Here is a 7,877-nt window from a genome sequence, read left to right on the forward strand (position 1 = left end):
TTGCTGAGGAACCTGGCCTTGAGGGCATTGAAGGTGAAGGACTTGGCTTGTGCACAGGCTTCTTTGACATGGCCTTCTTAGGCTTGACAGAGGCCTCAGCAGCAGCAGCAGCAGAGTCTTCGTTGAATTTCCTCACTGCTTCTTTTGCCTGTTTGGCCAACTTGACCTGGCGCTTGGCCCATTCATCAGGATAATCCTCACCACGCTTGAGGCTGGTGGGATCAGCTTCTTGGCCAGGTGCCAACGGAGGTCTTGGGCATGGAGGATTAAGTGCAAATTTCTTCATGTACTTGGGAGTCACATACATGTACTCCCTCCACTCTCTTGCCCATCTCCTCTCTATCTTCTGAATGCGCACCTTACGCTGATTTTTATCTTTCTCAGGGGGTGTGCAGTACGCAGCATAGATGTCCTCAGGGATTTCAAATGCAGTGTTGACCTCAGGCCTCTTTCCTCCTTTCTGTTGCTTCTTTCCATCAACCATTTTCTTCAGATGAGGAATTTGAACAATTGAATTCTCTGAAGAAGTATGCAACTTTTCTTCGAGGAACGCTGCAAATGAGTTAAGTTGATGAGAACCTAGAGATTCAGCAGCGGACATGAGTACCTGTGAACAGAGTATAGTTGCAAGGAATTTGGAGAGGTCATATGCGTTCTCAGAAGGTTTTTCAAAAAGAACAAGTTTGAGGAATTTGACCAGATGAGTCTTGAATAATTTCACTAAGCGTTCTTTGTCTTAGGTTCCAGAGTTGTATAGATCGAAGATCCACACAATTGAGGAATCTTGAAGAAAAATTAAAGCTTAGAGAAATGAATCAAGAATAGATGACATGTGAGGTGTTTAGTGTGTGAGGATTTGAAGAATAAACACGCTTGAAGATTTTGTAGAAATAATTTGAATCAAAGAGGGCAGTAAAAGTAAATTTTAATTACCCTGGACGAAGAACACGACAAACTGTGAGGTAGAGATGAGAACTTCGTCTGTGCAGATCTTCCACGACCTAACTCGACGGACGAAGACGGCTACGGCGGCGGCGGAGGGAAGAAATCCGCGACCGGCGCGAGTACGTCGGCGACGAGGTCGAGGCAGTGAAGCTCTTCCTCACCGGCGATGATGAAGTAGCGGCGGCACTAGGGTTTTGAGAAGCTCGAGCTGCAGAGAGGTCGAGCAGAGTAAAGGAAGTGAGGAAGGGGAGAGGGGGTATTTATAGCCACGGTGAAAAACTGTTCGCCCGAAGTTTTGGACGAACGTGCCCCTGACCCTTCTCATTCACTTGACATGTGTCACCCACGTATGAGAGGTGGCGATCGTGTGAGATCGTGGGTGAATAGATAAGTATTATCATGGGATGTGGAACGGTTTGAGCGGCAAAGCCGAAAATTTGGATAAGATAAGTTTTAAAGTTCCGTTCGCAAATTCTTCAGCTGACAAGGACACGGTGAAGATTTTGAAAGAGTTTCAAATAGAACGCACATGAAGAATTTGTGAATAGATTGGGTTGAGTATAGCATAGAGGGGGAAGGGTCCGATCACATTCACTTAGCAGAAAAACCAACTTGAAGAATTAGCCATAAGTGAATGCTGTAGAGGACATAAACTCGTATATATATATATATATATATATATATATATATATATATATATATATATATATATATATATATATATATATAGCCAATGAAGAAAAACGACGGAAACAGTGAAGACAATGCAAAGTTGAAGAAAATGAACAATTGAGGAATTTCAAAAACTGAGGAAAAACTCAAATTGAAGATTTTTAACTTTTGGTGGTGGCGTGACCCACCGTATAAGAATGATGATTTCAAACCCCACGTACAATTGTCGTAGGGTTCTAAGAATCAAATTCTTCGTTAATTTCTTCACACTTAGAGTGTTATTCTTCATTGATTGAAGAAAAACGTTTCTTCATGTGTTGCACATCTAAGTCATCAATTTTGTATAAGTGTTAGGATGAGTGTCCTTTTCAAAGAACATTCGAAGATTCTAAGATATTTAGCTCACACCGCAACTTGCTAAATCTCTTCTCATCCAAGGGCTTTGTGAAGATATTGGCTAGCTGTTCTTCAGTCTTCACATGCTCAATAGAAATGTCGCCCTTCAACACATGATCACGAAGAAAATGATGACGAATCTGAATGTGCTTTGTCTTCGAGTGCTGAGCTGGGTTGTGAGCAATCTTGATGGCACTCTCATTGTCACAGTAGAGAGGCACATTCTTCATGTTGACGCTGTAGTCCTTGAGAGTTTGCTTCATCCACAGCAATTGAGCACAGCAAGAACCAGCAGCAATGTACTCAGCTTCAGTAGTAGACAGTGATACGCAGTTCTGTTTCTTCGAGGACCAACAGACCAAAGATCGTCCGAGGAAATGACATGTACCAGATGTTGACTTGCGGTCCACACGATCACTAGCATAGTCAGAGTCAGAATATCCAATGAGATCAAAAGCCGAGCCCTTGGGGTACCATAATCCAAGTGTTGGTGTGTGAGCTAGATATCGAAGAATATGCTTCACAGCCTTATGGTGTAATTCCTTCGGTGTAGCTTGAAATCGGGCACACATGCAAACACTAAGCATAATATCTGGCCTAGATGCACATAAATACAATAAAGAACAAATCATGGAGCGGTATACCTTTTGATCGAAGTCAATACCATTTTCATCAGTGCACTGATGGTCATTTGTGGGCATCGGAATTTTGACGCCTTTACAATCTTGCATGCCGAATTTCCTCAGTACATCCTTGAGGTATTTCTCCTGAGATATGAATATGCCATTGCCCTGTTGACGAATTTGAAGACCTAAGAAGAATTTCAATTCTCCCATCATAGACATTTGATATTCTTCACTCATCATATAGGCAAATTCATCACTATAACGTTGGTCAGTACAGCCAAAGATAATATCATCAACATATATTCGGCACACAAACAATTCACCATCATAAGATTTAGTGAAAAGAGTAGGGTCGAGTGAACCGGGTTTGAAGCCTTTCTTCATGAGGAATTCCTTCAAAGTATCATACCATGCCCGAGGGGCCTGCTTGAGGCCATAGAGGGCCTTATTGAGTCTGAAGACTTTGTCAGGATGCTTTGGATCTTCAAAACCTGGGGGTTGAGCAACATATACTTCTTCCTCAAGCTTACCATTGAGGAATGCACTTTTCACATCCATTTGATATAAAGTGATATCATGATGGTTAGCATAAGCAAGTAATATGCGAATAGCCTCTAGTCTAGCAACAGGTGCAAAAGTTTCATCGAAACCAATTCCTTCAACCCGTGTGTAGCCTTGAGCTACAGGCCGTGCCTTATTCCTCACCACAAGGCCATTTTCATCTTGCTTGTTGCGGTAGATCCACTTTGTGCCAATGATATTGTGCTTGCGAGGATCTGGACGTTTGACCAGTTCCCAGACGTTGTTGAGCTCGAATTGATGTAATTCTTCTTGCATGGCCTGAATCCACTCAGGCTCCAGAAATGCTTCATCTATCTTAGTGGGCTCTGTGATAGAGACAAAAGCATAGTGCCCACAAAAGTTAGATAAATGTGAAGCTTTTGAGCGTGTGAGAGGACCTGGTGCTTCAATGTCATCGATGATCTTTTCAACTTGCACTTCTTTTGCAACGCGAGGATGAGCTGGTTGTCGTCGAGGAATTTGATCAGCATTTTCTTCAGCACCATTTTCTTCAGTATTTTCTTCAGGTGCATTAACTCGACGTTCTTCACGTTCTGAAATGAATTCTTCAGCAGATTCTTCGGTAGGAATGACATCCTCAGTAGCCTTGAACTTGATAGTTTCCTCAGGTGCTGGTTCACCTATCACAGAGGGTAGGTGCTCTCTTTGCGAGCCATTAGTTTCATCGAACCGCACATCTACAGTTTCAACAACCTTGTGAAGAACATTGTTGAAGACTCTGTAGGTGTGCGAGTCCTTTCCGTAACCAAGCATAAAACCTTCATGTGCTTTTGGTGCAAATTTAGCATTGTGATGAGGATCTCTAATCCAACATTTAGCACCGAAGACTTTGAAATAACTCACATTGGGTTTCTTGTCAGTGAGGAGTTCATAGGCAGTCTTCTTGAAGAATATGTGAAGATATACCCTGTTGATGATGTGGCACGCAGTATAAATTGCCTCAATCCATAAGTGACGAGGCGTCTTGTACTCATCAAGCATAGTGCAAGCCATATCAACAAGAGTTCTGTTCTTGCGCTCCACGACGCCATTCTGCTGAGGAGTATAAGGAGCAGATAACTCATGAGTAATACCAAGTTCATCAAGATAGTCATCGAGACCAAAATTCTTGAACTTAGTTCCATTGTCACTTCTGATGTGCTTGATTTTCACACCAAAGTTGGTTGAAGCCCTCGAGGAAAATCGTTTGAAGACTTCCTGCACTTCATGTTTGTAAGTGACAATATGTACCCAAGTGTAACGAGAGTAATCATCAACAATAACAAAGCCATAGAGAGATGCATCATTTGTGACTGCTGAGTAATGGTTAGGACCGAAGAGATCCATATGATAGTATTTGCTGGATGCTTAGCCTTGGTTATCTTTCCAGCTTCACAGGCTCCGCATAAGTGATCCTTGAGGAATTTGACATTCTCAATGCCAATGACATGCTTCTTCTTCGCAAGAGTGTGCAAATTCCTCGTGCCTGCATGACCAAGTCATCGATGCCAGAGCCAGCCTTCTGAAGCTTTTGCAAGTAGGCACACGGCTGGTTGTGGTCCTGTAGAGAAATCAACAATATACAAGTCTCCTCTCCTAAAGCCTTCGAAGACTTTGGAATTGTCAGCTTCCATGATCACAACACACCGATACTTGCCAAAGACAACAACCATATCAAGATCGCAAAGCATTGAGACAGACATGAGGTTGTATCCTAAGGACTCGACAAGCATGACTTTGTCCATGTGTCGATCCTTTGAGATCGCAACCTTACCTAGGCCCAATACCTGACTTTTCCCTTTGTCAGCGAAGATGATATGCTTCAGATGCGATGGAGATAAGGGAGAATCCATCAATAGATTCTTGTCACCAGTCATGTGATTTGTACATCCACTATCGAGGACCCACTCAGTGGCTTTGGGTTGATCATCCTGCAGATGAATTAGTGCAACTTACGAACTTCATATACTTCATCAATGAAGAATATGACATCAATTCGTCAGATCAATTTCATCAAGCAACAGAACAGATAAAACAGTATGAGGACGTGAGAAATGAAAGTTCATTTCTTCATGATTAGCCTGCGTCCTTTCAGGCACTCTTTAGGTCTCCAGCAAATTCTTCAGACGTTCAAGCACGTCTGGAGACCTGACCCTGCAGAAGGGATTAGTTCTTTTTCTTCACCACCCACATCTGAAGGGGTGGCAAAGAGTTCATCACTCTGCGAGCTCCATACGAGAAAGGTGGCATAGAAGCCAATCCATTTTGTTTCACACAAGAGGAGTTAGGGTAAGCATATGAATAAGCAGAGAAATTCTTCGAGGACTTCATATGAGTTGTTAGCACGATGATGTTCATATGAGGACTTTGATCCTTTTGAGGAATATGATCCACGTGAGGAATTCGATCCGTATGAGGACTTGGATCCATATGAAGAATTTGATCTGGGGTTCCTATTCTTCACAGGTGGTGTCATGAGGACATTCACCTGAAGACTTTCAAGGCACCTTTTGGGAACCCAGATTTTCTTCATAGGAGAACTGTTCCTGCAGTTAGTGCCAACATATCTAGTAAATACTTCACCATTCTGATTTTTAAACAGTTTATAGTTGGAGTCAAATGACTCATCAGAAGAATGAGAAGATTCACATGTAAAGCCAGATAAATTAGATGGATCAACTGGAGGTCCCTTTGCAGCAACCCATGAGGTTTTGGGGTACTGCTCAGGCTTCCAATATGTACCATCAGCATTGAGTTCCTCTCAAAGGCAATACCCTCTTTCCTAGGGTTCCTATTGAGGATCTGCTTTTTAAGCACATCACAAAGAGTCTGATGCCCTTTGAGGCTTTTGTACATGCCTGTCATGTACAATTCCTTCAGCCCTGCATCGTCAGTGATACTAGCAATGTCCTCAGATGAGGAATTAGTGATAGCAGAGACACTTGAAGAATTTGTAGCATTAGAAGCATTTGAACATTCAGGTGAAGAATTAGCAGATTCACGTTCAATGCATTTCAAACATGGAGGAACAAATTCTTCCTGAGCAGCGCTGATTTGTTGAGCAAGTAATGAATCGCGCTCCATCTGAAGATCTTCATAACTCACTCTTAGCTTCTCAAGATCTGGCTTTCTTTGAATAAATTCATAAGAAAGCTTCTCATGATCAGATAAGAGAGTGTTATGATGACCATGAAGGTTGTCAAACCTAGTCTGAAGTCTCTGAAGATTTTCAGTCAAGGTTTTAGTGCGATCCATTTCTTCACCCAACATATCATCACTTTTGTCTAGCATGTTTTGAACCTTTTCAAAAGCCCTTTGTTGTTTCACAGCAATCTTAGCAAGTTTAGAGTAGCCGGGCTTGAGGTTTTCATCAGATTCATTCTCACTAGATTCAGAGGAGATATATTTGAGTACCTTGGCACCCTTTGCCATGAAGCAATAGGTGGGAGCGTAGTCATCATTGCCTTCATCAGCTTTGTTGGTGAAGCCATTTTCTTCAGAGTTGAAGATAGACTTGCTGATGAATGCAGTAGCGAGAGCTAGACTCACTACTCCAGACTCGGACTCCTCAGATGCCTCCTCTTCCTCATGTTCCTCAGATTAAGCTTCAGAGTCCATTTCCTTGCCGATGAATGCCCGAGCCTTCTTGGAGCTGCTCTTCTTGTGAGATGAAGACTTTGAGGATTTTGATGATGAAGATTTTGAGGATTTCTTCTTTTTTCTTCGCATCATCAGAACTGTTATCCTTGTATTTCTTCTTCTTTGATTCCTTTTCCCACTGAGGAAAATCTTGAATGTAGTGTCCAGGTTTCTTGCATTTGTGACAAAGCCTCTTCTTGTAGTCACTGGATGAGGAATCATTGCTCCTTGAGGATCTTCCAAAGCGACCACGTCTTGAGAACTTTTGAAATTTCTTCACGAGCAGTGCTAGTTCCTGGCTCAGTTCTTCAGGATCACCAAGGCTGCTGCCAGAGTCTTCATCTTTAGACTCAGAAACTAGCTTGGCCTTCAGTGCACGTGATCTACCATAGCTCGAACCATAGAGGTCTCTCTTTTCAGCAAGCTGGAACTCATGAGTATTTAGCCTTTCGAGGATATCAGCGGGATCAAGTGACTTGTAATCAGCACGTTCTTGTATCATCAATGCCAGAGTATCAAATGAGGAATCAAGCGATCTCAACAATTTCTTCACCACCTCATGGTCGGTGATGTCAGTGGCACCAAGCGCTTGAAGCTCATTTGAGATGTCAGTGAGGCGATCGAAGGTTTGTTGAACATTTTCATTGTCGAGTCTTTTGAAGCGGTTGAAGAGATTGCGAAGAACATCAACTCGAGAGTCACGCTGAGTTGAGACTCCTTCATTCACTTTGGACAGCCTATCCCAGATAAGCTTAGCAGTTTCCAAAGCACTCACTCTTCCATACTGTCCTTTGCTCAGATGGCCACATATCATATTCTTCGCTTGAGAATCGAGTTGCTTGAATCTCTTCACATCGGTGGCCTTCAGTGAGGGTGAGACAGAGGGAACACCATTTTCCACAACATACCAGAGATCCTTATCAATTGCCTCAAGATGCATTCGCATCTTATTCTTCCAGTAGGGGTAGTCCGTCCCATCGAAGGTAGGACACCCAGCAGAGACCTTGATCATACCTGCGGTCGACATAACTAAAACTC

Source organism: Aegilops tauschii, chromosome 2, assembly GCF_002575655.3.
Source record: "Aegilops tauschii subsp. strangulata cultivar AL8/78 chromosome 2, Aet v6.0, whole genome shotgun sequence".
In the NCBI taxonomy this organism is placed as follows: domain Eukaryota; kingdom Viridiplantae; phylum Streptophyta; class Magnoliopsida; order Poales; family Poaceae; genus Aegilops; species Aegilops tauschii.